This window comes from Pristiophorus japonicus, unplaced genomic scaffold (genome assembly GCF_044704955.1).
Source record: "Pristiophorus japonicus isolate sPriJap1 unplaced genomic scaffold, sPriJap1.hap1 HAP1_SCAFFOLD_99, whole genome shotgun sequence".
NCBI classification, from domain to species: Eukaryota; Metazoa; Chordata; class Chondrichthyes; family Pristiophoridae; genus Pristiophorus; species Pristiophorus japonicus.
In genome coordinates, this window is record NW_027254919.1 from 2392687 (window position 1) to 2410084 (window position 17398).

A 17398-nucleotide genomic window follows, 5' to 3' on the forward strand; every position below is an offset into this window, starting at 1 on the left:
CGACAGTGCGGCACTCCCTCAGTACTGTCCCTCCGACAGTGCGGCACTCCCTCAGTACTGCCTCTCCAACAGTGCGGCGGTCCTGCAGTACTGCCCCTCCGACAGTGCGGTGCTCCCTCAGAAATGCCCCTCCGACAGTACGGCTCTGCCTCAGTACTGCCCCTCCGGCAGTGCGGCACTCCCTCAGTACTCACCCTCCGACAGTGTGGCACTCCCTCAGTAGTTCCCCTCCGACAGTGCGGGGCTCCCTCAATACAGCCCCTCCGACAGTGCGGAACAACCTCATTACTGCCCCTCCGACAGTGCGGCACTCCCTCAGTACTCACCCTCCGACAGTGTGGCACTCCCTCAGTAGTGCCCCTCCGAAAGTGCAGCGCTCCCTCAGTACTGCCCCTCCGACAGTGCGGCACTCCCTCAATATTGTTCCTCCGACAGTGCGGCACTCCCTCAGTCCCGCCCCTCCGACAGTGCAGCGCTCCCTCAGTACTGCCCCTCCGACAGTGCGGGGCTCCCTCAATACAGCCCCTCCGACAGTGCGGCACACCCTCATTACGGCCCCTCCGACAGTGCGGCACTCCCTCAGTACTGCCCCTCTGAATGTGCGGCACTCCCTCAGTACTCACCCTCCGACGGTGCGGCACTCCCTCAGTACTGCCCCTCCCACAGCGAAGCGCTCCCACAATATTGTCCCTCCGACAGTGTGGCACTCCCTCAGTAGTGACCCTCCGACAGTGTGGCACTCCCTCAGTAGTGCCCCTCCGACAGTGCGGCACTCACTCAATACTGTACCTCCGACAGTGCGGCACTCCCACAGTACTGCCTCTCCAACAGTGCGGCGGTCCCGCAGTACTGCCCCTCCGACAGTGCGGTGCTCCCTCAGAAATGCCCCTCCGACAGTACGGCTCTCCCTCAGTACTGCCCCTCCGATAGTGCGGCGCTCCCTCAGTACTGTCCCTCCGACAGTGCAGCGCTCCCTCAGTACTGTCCCTCCGACAGTGCGGCGCTCCCTCAGTGCTGCCCCTCCGACAGTGCGGCACTCCCTCAGTACTGCCCCTCCGACAGTGCGGCACTCCCTCAGTACTGACCCTCCGAGAGTGCGGCACTCCCTCAGTACTGCCCGTCCGACAGTGCGGCACTCCCTCTGCACTGACTCTCCGACAGTACAGTGCTACATCAGTACTGTCACTCCGACAATGCGGCACTCCCTCAGTACTGCCCCTCCGACAGTGCAGCACTCCCTCAGTACTGCCCCTCTGACAGTGCGGCACTCCCTCAGTACTGCCCCTCCGACAGTGCGGCACTCCCTCAGTACTGCCCCTCTGACAGTGCGGCACTCCCACAGTACTGCCCCTCCAACAGTGCGGCGCTCCCGCAGTACTGCCACTCCGACAGTGCGGCGCTCCCTCGGAATTGCCCCTCCGACAGTGCGGCTCTCCCTCAGTACTGCCCCTCCGATAGTGCGGCGCTCCCTCAGTGCTGCCCCTCCGACAGTGCGGTACACCCTTAGTACTTCCCCTCCGACAGTGCGGCACTCCCTCAGTATTGCCCCTCCGACAGTGCGGCGCTCACTCAGTTCTGCCCCTCCGATAGTGCGGCACTCCCTCAGTATTGCCCCTCCGACAGTGCAGTGCTCCCTCAATATTGCCCCTCCAACAGTGCGGCACTCCCTCAGTACTGCCCCTCTGAATGTGCGGCACTCCCTCAGTACTCACCCTCCGACGGTGCGGCACTCCCTCAGTACTGCCCCTCCCACAGCGAAGCGCTCCCTCAATATTGTCCCTCCGACAGTGTGGCACTCCCTCAGTAGTGACCCTCCGACAGTGTGGCACTCCCTCAGTAGTGCCCCTCCGACAGTGCGGCACTCACTCAATACAGTACATCCGACAGTGCGGCACTCCCTCACTACTGCCCCTCCAACATTGCGGCGCTCACTCAGTTCTGCCCCTCCGACAGTGCGGCACTCCCTCAGTATTGCCCCTCCGACAGTGCAGTGCTCCCTCAATATTGCCCCACCAACAGTGCGGCACTCCCTCAGTACTGCCCCTCTGAATGTGCGCCGCTCCCTCAGTACTGCCCCTCCGGCAGTGCGGCACTCCCTCAGTACTCACCCTCCGACAGTGTGGCACTCCCTCAGTACTGCCCCTCCGACAGTGCGGCACTCCCTCAATATTGTACCTCCGACAGTGCGGCACTCCCTCAGTCCCGCCCCTCCGACAGTGCAGCGCTACCTCAGTACTGCCCCTCCGACAGTACGGCACTCCCTCAGTACTGCCCCTCTGAATGTACGGCGCTCCCTCAGTATTGCCCCTCCGACAGTGCAGCGCTCCCTCAATATTGCCCCTCCAACAGTGCGGCACTCCCTCAGTACTGCCCCTCTGAATGTACGGCGCTCCCTCAGTATTGCCCCTCCGACAGTGCAGCACTCCCTCAATATTGCCCCTCCAACAGTGCGGCACTCCCTCAGTACTCACCCTCCGACGGTGCGGCACTCCCTCAGTACTGCCCCTCCGAAAGTGCAGCACTCCCTCAGTACTGCCCGTCCCACAGTGCGGCACTCCCTCAGTAATGACCCTCCAACAGTGCAGTACTCCCTCAGCACTACCCCTCCGACAGTGCAGCACTCCCTCAGTACTGCCCCTCCGACAGTGCGGCACTCCCTCAGTACTGCCCGTCCCACAGTGCAGCACTCCCTCAGCACTGCCCCTCCGACAGTGCGGCCCTCCCTCAGTACTGCCCGTCCCACAGTGCAGCACTCCCTCAGTACTGCCCCTCCGACAGTTCGGCTCTCCCTCAGTTCTGCCCCTCCTACCCTGAAGCGCTCCCTCAGTACTGCCCCTCCGACATTGCGGAACTCCCTCAGTACTGCCCCTCCGACAGTGCTGCACTCCCTCAGTACTGCCCCTCCGTCAGTGCGGAACTCCCTCAGTACTGCCCCTCCGACAGTGCTGCACTCCCTCAGTAATGCCCCTCCGTCAGTGCGGCACTCCCTCAGTAGTGCCCCTCCGACAGTGCGGCACTACCTCAGTACTGTCCCTCCGACAGTGCGGCGCTCCCTCAGTACTGCCCCTCCGACATTGCGGCACTCCCTCAGTACTCCCCCTCCGTCAGTGCGGCACTCCCTCAGTACTGCCCCTCCGACAGTGCAGTGCACCCTCAGCCCTGCCCCTCCGTCAGTGCGGCTCTCCCTCAGTACTGCCCCTCCAATAGTGCAGCACTCCCTCAGCACTACCCCTCCGACAGTGCAGCACTCCCTCAGTACTGCCCCTCCGTCAGTGCGGCACTCCCTCAGTACTGACCCTCCAACAGTGCAGTACTCCCTCAGCACTACCCCTCCGACAGTGCAGCACTCCCTCAGTACTGCCCCTGCGACAGTGCGGCACTCCCTCAGTACTGCCCCTCCGACAGTGCAGTGCACCCTCAGCCCTGCCCCTCCGTCAGTGCGGCTCTCCCTCAGTACTGCCCCTCCAATAGTGCAGCACTCCCTCAGCACTACCCCTCCGACAGTGCAGCACTCCCTCAGTACTGCCCCTCCGTCAGTGCGGCACTCCCTCAGTACTGACCCTCCAACAGTGCAGTACTCCCTCAGCACTACCCCTCCGACAGTGCAGCACTCCCTCAGTACTGCCCCTGCGACAGTGCGGCACTCCCTCAGTACTGCCCGTCCCACAGTGCAGCACTCCCTCAGTACTGCCCCTCCGACAGTGCGGCACTCCCTCAGTACTGCCCGTCCCACAGTGCAGCACTCCCTCAGTACTGCCCCTGCGACAGTGCGGCACTCCCTCAGTACTGCCCGTCCCACAGTGCGGCACTCCCTCAGTACTGCCCGTCCCACAGTGCAGCACTCCCTCAGCACTACCCCTCCGACAGTTCGGCGCTCCCTCAGTACTGCCCCTCCGTCAGTGCGGCACTCCCTCAGTACTGCCCCTCCGACGGTGCAGTGGACCCTCAGCACTGCCCCTCCGTCAGTTCGGCGCTCCCTCAGTACTGCCCCTCCGACAGTACGGCACTCCCTCAGTTCTGCCCCTCCAACAGTGCGGCACTCCCTCAGTACTGACCCTCCAACGGTTCGGCGCTCCCTCAGTACTGCCCCTCCGACAGTGTGGCACTTCCTCAGTACTGTCCCTCCGACAGTGCGGCGCTCCCAGAGTACTGTCCCTCCGACAGTGCGGCGCTCCCTCAGTACTGCCCCTCCGACAGTGCAGCACTCCCTCAGTACTGCCCCTCCGACAGTGCGGCACTCCCTCAGTACTGCTCCTCCGACAGTGCGGCACCCCCTCAGTACTGCCCCTCCAACAGTGCGGCACTCCCTCAGTACTGCCCCTCCAACAGTGCAGCACTCCCTCAGTACTGCCCCTCCGACAACCCTCCCTCAGTACTGTCCCTCCGACAACGCTCCCTCAGTACTGAACCTCCGACAGTGCGGCGCTCCCTCAGAGCTGCCACTCCGACAGTGCGGCACTCCCTCAGTACTGCCCCTCCGAAAGTGCGGAACTCCCTCAGTACTGCCCCTCCGACAGTGCGGTACTCCCTCAGTACTGCCCCTCCTACACTGAAGCGCTCCCTCAGTACTGCCCCTCCGACAGTGCGGCACTCCCTCAGTACTGCCCCTCCGACAGTGCGGAACTCCCTCAGTACTGCCCCTCCGACAGTACGGCACCCCCTCAGTACAGCCCCTCCGACAGTGCGGCACTCCCTCAGTACTGTCCCTCCGACAGTGAGGCACTCCCTCAGTACTGCCTCTCCGACAGTGCGGCACTCCCTCAGTACTGCCCCTCCGACAGTGCAGTGCACCCTCAGCCCTGCCCCTCCGTCAGTGCGGCTCTCCCTCAGTACTGCCCCTCCAATAGTGCAGCACTCCCTCAGCACTACCCCTCCGACAGTGCAGCACTCCCTCAGTACTGCCCCTCTGTCAGTGCGGCAGTCCCTCAGTACTGACCCTCCAACAGTGCAGTACTCCCTCAGCACTACCCCTCCGACAGTGCAGCACTCCCTCAGTACTGCCCCTCCGACAGTGCGGCACTCCCTCAGTACTGCCCGTCACACAGTGCAGCACTCCCTCAGTACTGCCCCTCCGACAGTACGGCACTCCCTCAGTACTGCCCCTCCGACAGTGCTGCACTCCCTCAGTACTGCCCCTCCGTCAGTGCGGCACTCCCTCAGTAGTGCCCCTCCGACAATGCAGTGGACCCTCAGCACTGCCCCTCCGTCAGTGCGGCACTCCCTCAGTACTGCCCCTTAGACGGTGCAGAACTCCCTCAGTACTCACCCTCCGACAGTTCGGCGCTCCCTCAGTACTGCCCCTCCGACAGTACGGCACTCCCTCAGTTCTGCCCCTGCAACAGTGCGGCACTCCCTCAGTACTGACCCTACAACAGTTCGGCGCTCCCTCAGTACTGCCCCTCCGACAGTGCGGCACTCCCTCAGTACTGTCCCTCCGACAGTGCGGCGCTCCCTCAGTACTGCCCCTCCGACAGTGCGGCACTCCCTCAGTACTGCCCCTCCGACAGTGCAGTGCACCCTCTGCCCTGCCCCTCCGTCAGTGCGGCTCTCCCTCAGTACTGCCCCTCCAATAGTGCAGCACTCCCTCAGCACTACACCTCCGACAGTGCAGCACTCCCTCAGTACTGCCCCTCCGTCAGTGCGGCACTCCCTCAGTACTGACCCTCCAACAGTGCAGTACTCCCTCAGCACTACCCCTCCGACAGTGCAGCACTCCCTCAGTACTGCCCCTGCGACAGTGCGGCACTCCCTCAGTACTTCCCGTCCCACAGTGCAGCACTCCCTCAGTACTGCCCCTCCGACAGTGCGGCGCTCCCTCAGTACTGCCCCTCCAAGATTGCTGCACTCCCTCAGTACTGCCCCTCCGACAGTGCGGCACTCCCTCAGTACTGCCCCTTCAACGGTGCAGCACTCCCTCAGCACTGCCTCTCCGATAGTGCGGCGCTCCCTCAGTACTGCCCCTCCGACAGTGCAGTGCACCCTCAGCCCTGCCCCTCCGTCAGTGCGGCTCTCCCTCAGTACTGCCCCTCCAACAGTGCAGCACTCCCTCAGCACTACCCCTCCGACAGTGCAGCACTCCCTCAGTACTGCCCCTCCGTCAGTGCGGCACTCCCTCAGTAATGACCCTCCAACAGTGCAGTACTCCCTCAGCACTACCCCTCCGACAGTGCAGCACTCCCTCAGTACTGCCCCTCTGACAGTGCGGCACTCCCTCAGTACTGCCCGTCCCACAGTGCAGCACTCCCTCAGCACTGCCCCTCCGACAGTGCGGCACTCCCTCAGTACTGCCCGTCCCACAGTGCAGCACTCCCTCAGTACTGCCCCTCCGACAGTTCGGCACTCCCTCAGTTCTGCGCCTCCTGCACTGAAGCGCTCCCTCAGTACTGCCCCTCCGACATTGCGGAACTCCCTCAGTACTGCCCCTCCGACAGTGCGGCACTCCCTCAGTACTGCCCCTCCGTCAGTGCGGAACTCCCTCAGTACTGCCCCTCCGACAGTGCTGCACTCCCTCAGTACTGCCCCTCCGTCAGTGCGGCACTCCCTCAGTAGTGCCCGTCCGACAGTGCAGTGGACCCTCAGTACTGCCCCTCCGACAGTGCGGCACTCCCTCAGTACTGCCCCTCCGACAGTGCGGCGCTCCCTAAGTACTGCCCCTCCGACAGTGCGGCACTCCCTCAGTACTGCCCCTCCGACATTGCGGCACTCCCTCAGTACTCCCCCTCCGTCAGTACGGCACTGCCTCAGTACTGCCCCTCCGACAGTGCAGTGCACCCTCAGCCCTGCCCCTCCGTCAGTGCGGCTCTCCCTCAGTACTGCCCCTCCAATAGTGCAGCACTCCCTCAGCACTACCCCTCCGACAGTACAGCACTCCCTCAGCACTGCCCCTCCGTTTGCGGGCACTCCCTCAGTACTGACCCTCCAACAGTGCAGTACTCCCTCAGCACTACCCCTCCGACAGTGCAGCACTCCCTCAGTACTGCCCCTGCGACAGTGCGGCACTCCCTCAGTACTGCCCGTCCCACAGTGCAGCACTCCCTCAGTACTGCCCCTCCGACAGTGCGGCACTCCCTCAGTACTGCCCGTCCCACAGTGCAGCACTCCCTCAGTACTGCCGCTGCGACAGTTCGGCACTACCTCACTTCTGCCCCTCCTACACTGAAGCGCTCCCTCAGTACTGCCCCTCCGTCAGTGCGGCACTCCCTCAGTACTGCCCCTCCGACGGTGCAGTGGACCCTCAGCACTGCCCCTCCGTCAGTGCGGCACTCCCTCAGTACTGCCCCTCCAACGGTTCGGCGCTCCCTCAGTACTGTCCCTCCGACAGTGCGGCGCTCCCAGAGTACTGTCCCTCCGACAACCCTCCCTCAGTACTGTCCCTCCGACAACGCTCCCTCAGTACTGCCCCTCCGACAGTGCGGCACTCCCTCAGCACTGCCCCTCCGACAGTGCAGCACTCCCTCAGCACTGCCCCTCCAACAGTACAGCGCAACCTCAGCACTGCCCCTCCGACAACCCTCCCTCAGTACTGCCCCTCCGACAGTGCGGCACTCCCTCAGTACTGCCCCTCCGACAGTGCGGCACTCCCTCAGTACTGCCCCTCCAACAGTGCGGCGCTCCCTCAGTACGGTCCCTCCGACAACCCTCCCTCAGTACTGTCCCTCCGACAACGCTCCCTCAGTACTGAACCTCCGACAGTGCGGCACCCCCTCAGTACTGCCACTCCGACAGTGTGGCGCTCCCTCAGAGCTGCCACTCCGACAGTGCGGCACTCCCTCAGTACTGCCCCTCCGACAGTGCGGCACTCCTTCAGTACTGCCCGTCCGACAGTGCGGCACTCCCTCAGTACTGCTCCTCCGACAGTGCGGCACTCCCTCAGTACTGCCCGTCCCACAGTGCAGCACTCCCTCAGTACTGCCCCTCCGACAGTTCGGCACTCCCTCAGTTCTGCGCCTCCTACACTGAAGCGCTCCCTCAGTACTGCCCCTCCGACATTGCGGAACTCCCTCAGAACTGCCCCTCCGACAGTGCGGCACTCCCTCAGTACTGCCCCTCCGTCAGTGCGGAACTCCCTCAGTACTGCCCCTCCGACAGTGCTGCACTCCCTCAGTACTGCCCCTCCGTCAGTGCGGCACTCCCTCAGTAGTGCCCCTCCGACAGTGCAGTGGACCCTCAGGACTGCCCCTCCGACAGTGCGGCACTCCCTCAGTACTGTCCCTCCGACAGTGCGGCGCTCCCTCACTACTGCCCCTCCGACAGTGCAGCACTCCCTCAGTACTGCCCCTCGACATTGCGGCACTCCCTCAGTACTCCCCCTCCGTCAGTACGGCACTCCCTCAGTACTGCCCCTCCGACAGTGCAGTGCACCCTCAGCCCTGCCCCTCCGTCAGTGCGGCTCTCCCTCAGTACTGCCCCTCCAATAGTGCAGCACTCCCTCAGCACTACCCCTCCGACAGTGCAGCACTCCCTCAGCACTGCCCCTCCGTCAGTGCGGCACTCCCTCAGTACTGACCCTCCAACAGTGCAGTACTCCCTCAGCACTACCCCTCCGACAGTGCAGCACTCCCTCAGTACTGCCCCTGCGACAGTGCGGCACTCCCTCAGTACTGCCCGTCCCACAGTGCAGCACTCCCTCAGAACTGCCCCTCCGACAGTGCGGCACTCCCTCAGTACTGCCCGTCCCACAGTGCAGCACTCCCTCAGTACTGCCCCTCCGACAGTTCGGCACTACCTCAGTTCTGCCCCTCCTACACTGAAGCGCTCCCTCAGTACTGCCCCTCCGTCAGTGCGGCACTCCCTCAGTACTGCCCCTCAGACGGTGCAGAACTCCCTCAGTACTCACCCTCCGACAGTTCGGCGCTCCCTCAGTACTGCCCCTCCGACAGTACGGCACTCACTCAGTTCTGCCCCTCCAACGGTTCGGCGCTCCCTCAGTACTGTCCCTCCGACAGTGCGGCGCTCCCAGAGTACTGTCCCTCCGACAACCCTCCCTCAGTACTGTCCCTCCGACAACGCTCCCTCAGTACTGCCCCTCCGACAGTGCGGCACTCCCTCAGCACTGCCCCTCCGACAGTGCAGCACTCCCTCAGCACTGCCCCTCCAACAGTACAGCGCAACCTCAGCACTGCCCCTCCGACAACCCTCCCTCAGTACTGCCCCTCCGACAGTGCGGCACTCCCTCAGTACTGCCCCTCCGACAGTGCGGCACTCCCTCAGTACTGCCCCTCCAACAGTGCGGCGCTCCCTCAGTACGGTCCCTCCGACAACCCTCCCTCAGTACTGTCCCTCCGACAACGCTCCCTCAGTACTGAACCTCCGACAGTGCGGCACCCCCTCAGTACTGCCACTCCGACAGTGCGGCACTCCCTCAGTACTGCCCCTCCGACAGTGCGGCACTCCCTCAGTACTGCCCGTCCGACAGTGCGGCACTCCCTCAGTACTGCTCCTCCGACAGTGCGGCACACCCTCAGTACTGCCCCTCCGACAGTGCAGCACTCCCTCAGTAATGCCCCTCCAACAGTGCGGCGCTCCCTCAGTACTGTCCCACCGACAACCCTCCCTCAGTACTGCCCCTCCGACAGTGCGGCACTCCCTCAGCACTGCCCCTCCGACAGTGCAGCACTCCCTCAGCACTGTCCCTCCAACAGTGTGGCACTCCCTCAGTACTGCCCCTCCGACAGTGCGGCACTCCCTCAGCACTGCCCCTCCGACAGTGCAGCACTCCCTCAGCACTGCCCCTCCGACAGTGCAGCACTCCCTTAGCACTGTCCCTCCAACAGTGCGGCACTCCCTCAGTACTGACCCTCCAACAGTGCGGCACTCCCTCAGTACTTCCCCTCCGACAGTGCGGCATTCCCTCAGTACTGCCCCTCCGAGAGTTCGGAACTCCCTCAGTACTGCCCCTCCGTCAGTGCGGCACTCCCTCAGTACTGCCCTTCCGACAGTGCAGCGCTCCCTCAGAACTGCCCCTCCGACAGTTTGGCACTCCCTCAGTACTGCCCCTCGGACAGTGCGGCACTCCCTCAGTACTGCCCCTCCAACAGTGCGGCGCTCCCTCAGTACTGCCCCTCCGTCAGTGCGGCACTCCCTCAGTAATGACCCTCCAACAGTGCAGTACTCCCTCAGCACTACCTCTCCGACAGTGCAGCACTCCCTCAGTACTGCCCCTCTGACAGTGCGGCACTCCCTCAGTACTGCCCGTCCCACAGTGCAGCACTCCCTCAGCACTGCCCCTCCGACAGTGCGGCACTCCCTCAGTACTGCCCGTCCCACAGTGCAGCACTCCCTCAGTACTGCCCCTCCGACAGTTCGGCACTCCCTCAGTTCTGCGCCTCCTACACTGAAGCGCTCCCTCAGTACTGCCCCTCCGACATTGCGGAACTCCCTCAGTACTGCCCCTCCGACAGTGCGGCACTCCCTCAGTACTGCCCCTCCGTCAGTGCGGAACTCCCTCAGTACTGCCCCTCCGACAGTGCTGCACTCCCTCAGTACTGCCCCTCCGTCAGTGCGGCACTCCCTCAGTAGTGCCCCTCCGACAGTGCAGTGGACCCTCAGTACTGCCCCTCCGACAGTGCGGCACTCCCTCAGTACTGCCCCTCCGACAGTGCGGCGCTCCCTCAGTACTGCCCCTCCGACAGTGCGGCACTCCCTCAGTACTGCCCCTCCGACATTGCGGCACTCCCTCAGTACTCCCCCTCCGTCAGTACGGCACTGCCTCAGTACTGCCCCTCCGACAGTGCAGTGCACCCTCAGCCCTGCCCCTCCGTCAGTGCGGCTCTCCCTCAGTACTGCCCCTCCAATAGTGCAGCACTCCCTCAGCACTACCCCTCCGACAGTGCAGCACTCCCTCAGCACTGCCCCTCCGTCAGTGCGGCACTCCCTCAGTACTGACCCTCCAACAGTGCAGTACTCCCTCAGCACTACCCCTCCGACAGTGCAGCACTCCCTCAGTACTGCCCCTGCGACAGTGCGGCACTCCCTCAGTACTGCCCGTCCCACAGTGCAGCACTCCCTCAGTACTGCCCCTCCGACAGTGCGGCACTCCCTCAGTACTGCCCGTCCCACAGTGCAGCACTCCCTCAGTACTGCCCCTCCGACAGTTCGGCACTACCTCAGTTCTGCCCCTCCTACACTGAAGCGCTCCCTCAGTACTGCCCCTCCGTCAGTGCGGCACTCCCTCAGTACTGCCCCTCCGACGGTGCAGTGGACCCTCAGCACTGCCCCTCCGTCAGTGCGGCACTCCCTCAGTACTGCCCCTCCAATGGTTCGGCGCTCCCTCAGTACTGTCCCTCCGACAGTGCGGCGCTCCCAGAGTACTGTCCCTCCGACAACCCTCCCTCAGTACTGTCCCTCCGACAATGCTCCCTCAGTACTGCCCCTCCGACAGTGCGGCACTCCCTCAGCACTGCCCCTCCGACAGTGCAGCACTCCCTCAGCACTGCCCCTCCAACAGTACAGCGCAACCTCAGCACTGCCCCTCCGACAACCCTCCCTCAGTACTGCCCCTCCGACAGTGCGGCACTCCCTCAGTACTGCCCCTCCGACAGTGCGGCACTCCCTCAGTACTGCCCCTCCAACAGTGCGGCGCTCCCTCAGTACGGTCCCTCCGACAACCCTCCCTCAGTACTGTCCCTCCGACAACGCTCCCTCAGTACTGAACCTCCGACAGTGCGGCACCCCCTCAGTACTGCCACTCCGACAGTGCGGCGCTCCTTCAGAGCTGCCACTCCGACAGTGCGGCACTCCCTCAGTACTGCCCCTCCGACAGTGCGGCACTCCCTCAGTACTGCTCCTCCAACAGTGCGGCACACCCTCAGTACTGCCCCTCCAACAGTGCAGCACTCCCTCAGTAATGCCCCTCCAACAGTGCGGCGCTCCCTCAGTACTGTCCCACCGACAACCCTCCCTCAGTACTGCCCCTCCGACAGTGCGGCACTCCCTCAGCACTGCCCCTCCGACAGTGCAGCACTCCCTCAGCACTGCCCCTCCGACAGTGCAGCACTCCCTTAGCACTGTCCCTCCAACAGTGCGGCACTCCCTCAGTACTGACCCTCCAACAGTGCGGCACTCCCTCAGTACTGCCCTTCCGACAGTGCAGCGCTCCCTCAGAACTGCCCCTCCGACAGTTTGGCACTCTCTCAGTACTGCCCCTCGGACAGTGCGGCACTCCCTCAGTACTGCCCCTCCAACAGTGCGGCGCTCCCTCAGTACTGTCCCTCCGACAACCCTCCCTCAGTACTGCCCCTCCGACAGTGCGGCACTCCCTCAGTGCTGCCCCTCCAACAGTGCGGCACTCCCTCAGTACTGCCCCTCCGACACTGCGGCGCTCCCTCAGTACTGCCCCTCCGTCAGTGTGGCACTCCCTCAGTACTGCCCCTCCGTCAGTGCGGCACTCCCTCAGTAATGACCCTCCAACAGTGCAGTACTCCCTCAGCACTACCCCTCCAACAGTGCAGCACTCCCTCAGTACTGCCCCTCTGACAGTGCGGCACTCCCTCAGTACTGCCCGTCCCACAGTGCAGCACACCCTCAGCACTGCCCCTCCGACAGTGCGGCACTCCCTCAGTACTGCCCGTCCCACAGTGCAGCACTCCCTCAGTACTGCCCCTCCGACAGTTCGGCACTCCCTCAGTTCTGCGCCTCCTACACTGAAGCGCTCCCTCAGTACTGCCCCTCCGACATTGCGGAACTCCCTCAGAACTGCCCCTCCGACAGTGCGGCACTCCCTCAGTACTGCCCCTCCGTCAGTGCGGAACTCCCTCAGTACTGCCCCTCCGACAGTGCTGCACTCCCTCAGTACTGCCCCTCCGTCAGTGCGGCACTCCCTCAGTAGTGCCCCTCCGACAGTGCAGTGGACCCTCAGTACTGCCCCTCCGACAGTGCGGCACTCCCTCAGTACTGTCCCTCCGACAGTGCGGCGCTCCCTCACTACTGCCCCTCCGACAGTGCAGCACTCCCTCAGTACTGCCCCTCGACATTGCGGCACTCCCTCAGTACTCCCCCTCCGTCAGTACGGCACTCCCTCAGTACTGCCCCTCCGACAGTGCAGTGCACCCTCAGCCCTGCCCCTCCGTCAGTGCGGCTCTCCCTCAGTACTGCCCCTCCAATAGTGCAGCACTCCCTCAGCACTACCCCTCCGACAGTGCAGCACTCCCTCAGCACTGCCCCTCCGTCAGTGCGGCACTCCCTCAGTACTGACCCTCCAACAGTGCAGTACTCCCTCAGCACTACCCCTCCGACAGTGCAGCACTCCCTCAGTACTGCCCCTGCGACAGTGCGGCACTCCCTCAGTACTGCCCGTCCCACAGTGCAGCACTCCCTCAGAACTGCCCCTCCGACAGTGCGGCACTCCCTCAGTACTGCCCGTCCCACAGTGCAGCACTCCCTCAGTACTGCCCCTCCGACAGTTCGGCACTACCTCAGTTCTGCCCCTCCTACACTGAAGCGCTCCCTCAGTACTGCCCCTCCGTCAGTGCGGCACTCCCTCAGTACTGCCCCTCCGACGGTGCAGTGGACCCTCAGCACTGCCCCTCCGTCAGTGCGGCACTCCCTCAGTACTGCCCCTCAGACGGTGCAGAACTCCCTCAGTACTCACCCTCCGACAGTTCGGCGCTCCCTCAGTACTGCCCCTCCGACAGTACGGCACTCACTCAGTTCTGCCCCTCCAACGGTTCGGCGCTCCCTCAGTACTGTCCCTCCGACAGTGCGGCGCTCCCAGAGTACTGTCCCTCCGACAACCCTCCCTCAGTACTGTCCCTCCGACAACGCTCCCTCAGTACTGCCCCTCCGACAGTGCGGCACTCCCTCAGCACTGCCCCTCCGACAGTGCAGCACTCCCTCAGCACTGCCCCTCCAACAGTACAGCGCAACCTCAGCACTGCCCCTCCGACAACCCTCCCTCAGTACTGCCCCTCCGACAGTGCGGCACTCCCTCAGTACTGCCCCTCCGACAGTGCGGCACTCCCTCAGTACTGCCCCTCCAACAGTGCGGCGCTCCCTCAGTACGGTCCCTCCGACAACCCTCCCTCAGTACTGTCCCTCCGACAACGCTCCCTCAGTACTGAACCTCCGACAGTGCGGCACCCCCTCAGTACTGCCACTCCGACAGTGCGGCACTCCCTCAGTACTGCCCCTCCGACAGTGCGGCACTCCCTCAGTACTGCCCGTCCGACAGTGCGGCACTCCCTCAGTACTGCTCCTCCGACAGTGCGGCACACCCTCAGTACTGCCCCTCCGACAGTGCAGCACTCCCTCAGTAATGCCCCTCCAACAGTGCGGCGCTCCCTCAGTACTGTCCCACCGACAACCCTCCCTCAGTACTGCCCCTCCGACAGTGCGGCACTCCCTCAGCACTGCCCCTCCGACAGTGCAGCACTCCCTCAGCACTGTCCCTCCAACAGTGTGGCACTCCCTCAGTACTGCCCCTCCGACAGTGCGGCACTCCCTCAGCACTGCCCCTCCGACAGTGCAGCACTCCCTCAGCACTGCCCCTCCGACAGTGCAGCACTCCCTTAGCACTGTCCCTCCAACAGTGCGGCACTCCCTCAGTACTGACCCTCCAACAGTGCGGCACTCCCTCAGTACTTCCCCTCCGACAGTGCGGCATTCCCTCAGTACTGCCCCTCCGAGAGTTCGGAACTCCCTCAGTACTGCCCCTCCGTCAGTGCGGCACTCCCTCAGTACTGCCCTTCCGACAGTGCAGCGCTCCCTCAGAACTGCCCCTCCGACAGTTTGGCACTCCCTCAGTACTGCCCCTCGGACAGTGCGGCACTCCCTCAGTACTGCCCCTCCAACAGTGCGGCGCTCCCTCAGTACTGTCCCTCCGACAACCCTCCCTCAGTACTGCCCCTCCGACAGTGCGGCACTCCCTCAGTGCTGCCCCTCCAACAGTGCGGCACTCCCTCAGTACTGCCCCTCCGACAGTGCGGCGCTCCCTCAGTACTGCCCCTCCGTCAGTGTGGCACTCCCTCAGTACTGCCCCTCCGTCAGTGCGGCACTCCCTCAGTAATGACCCTCCAACAGTGCAGTACTCCCTCAGCACTACCCCTCCGACAGTGCAGCACACCCTCAGTACTGCCCCTCTGACAGTGCGGCACTCCCTCAGTACTGCCCGTCCCACAGTGCAGCACTCCCTCAGCACTGCCCCTCCGACAGTGCGGCACTCCCTCAGTACTGCCCGTCCCACAGTGCAGCACTCCCTCAGTACTGCCCCTCCGACAGTTCGGCACTCCCTCAGTTCTGCGCCTCCTACACTGAAGCGCTCCCTCAGTACTGCCCCTCCGACATTGCGGAACTCCCTCAGTACTGCCCCTCCGACAGTGCGGCACTCCCTCAGTACTGCCCCTCCGTCAGTGCGGAACTCCCTCAGTACTGCCCCTCCGACAGTGCTGCACTCCCTCAGTACTGCCCCTCCGTCAGTGCGGCACTCCCTCAGTAGTGCCCCTCCGACAGTGCAGTGGACCCTCAGTACTGCCCCTCCGACAGTGCGGCATTCCCTCAGTACTGTCCCTCCGACAGTGCGGCGCTCCCTCAGTACTGCCCCTCCGACAGTGCGGCACTCCCTTAGTACTGCCCCTCGACATTGCGGCACTCCCTCAGTACTCCCCCTCCGTCAGTACGGCACTCCCTCAGTACTGCCCCTCCGACAGTGCAGTGCACCCTCAGCCCTGCCCCTCCGTCAGTGCGGCTCTCCATCAGTACTGCCCCTCCAATAGTGCAGCACTCCCTCAGCACTACCCCTCCGACAGTGCAGCACTCCCTCAGCACTGCCCCTCCGTCAGTGCGGCACTCCCTCAGTACTGACCCTCCAACAGTGCAGTACTCCCTCAGCACTACCCCTCCAACAGTGCAGTACTCCCTCAGCACTACCCCTGCGACAGTGCGGCACTCCCTCAGTACTGCCCGTCCCACAGTGCAGCACTCCCTCAGTACTGCCCCTCCGACAGTGCGGCACTCCCTCAGTACTGCCCGTCCCACAGTGCAGCACTCCCTCAGTACTGCCCCTCCGACAGTTCGGCACCACCTCAGTTCTGCCCCTCCTACACTGAAGCGCTCCCTCAGTACTGCCCCTCCGTCAGTGCGGCACTCCCTCAGTACTGCCCCTCCGACGGTGCAGTGGACCCTCAGCACTGCCCCTCCGTCAGTGCGGCACTCCCTCAGTACTGCCCCTCAGACGGTGCAGAACTCCCTCAGTACTCACCCTCCGACAGTTCGGCGCTCCCTCAGTACTGCCCCTCCGACAGTACGGCACTCACTCAGTTCTGCCCCTCCAACGGTTCGGCGCTCCCTCAGTACTGTCCCTCCGACAGTGCGGCGCTCCCAGAGTACTGTCCCTCCGACAACCCTCCCTCAGTACTGTCCCTCCGACAACGCTCCCTCAGTACTACCCCTCCGACAGTGCGGCACTCCCTCAGCACTGCCCCTCCGACAGTGCAGCACTCCCTCAGCACTGCCCCTCCAACAGTACAGCGCAACCTCAGCACTGCCCCTCCGACAACCCTCCCTCAGTACTGCCCCTCCGACAGTGCGGCACTCCCTCAGTACTGCCCCTCCGACAGTGCGGCACTCCCTCAGTACTGCCCCTCCAACAGTGCGGCGCTCCCTCAGTACGGTCCCTCCGACAACCCTCCCTCAGTACTGTCCCTCCGACAACGCTCCCTCAGTACTGAACCTCCGACAGTGCGGCACCCCCTCAGTACTGCCACTCCGACAGTGCGGCACTCCCTCAGTACTGCCCCTCCGACAGTGCGGCACTCCCTCAGTACTGCTCCTCCGACAGTGCGGCACACCCTCAGTACTGCCCCTCCGACAGTGCAGCACTCCCTCAGTAATGCCCCTCCAACAGTGCGGCGCTCCCTCAGTACTGTCCCACCGACAACCCTCCCTCAGTACTGCCCCTCCGACAGTGCGGCACTCCCTCAGCACTGCCCCTCCGACAGTGCAGCACTCCCTTAGCACTGTCCCTCCAACAGTGCGGCACTCCCTCAGTACTGACCCTCCAACAGTGCGGCACTCCCTCAGTACTTCCCCTCCGACAGTGCGGCATTCCCTCAGTACTGCCCCTCCGAGAGTTCGGAACTCCCTCAGTACTGCCCCTCCGTCAGTGCGGCACTCCCTCAGTACTGCCCTTCCGACAGTGCAGCGCTCCCTCAGAACTGCCCCTCCGACAGTTTGGCACTCCCTCAGTACTGCCCCTCGGACAGTGCGGCACTCCCTCAGTACTGCCCCTCCAACAGTGCGGCGCTCCCTCAGTACTGTCCCTCCGACAACCCTCCCTCAGTACTGCCCCTCCGACAGTGCGGCACTCCCTCAGTGCTGCCCCTCCAACAGTGCGGCCCTCCCTCAGTACTGCCCCTCCGACAGTGCGGCACTCCCTCAGTGCTGCCCCTCCGACAGTGCAGCGCTC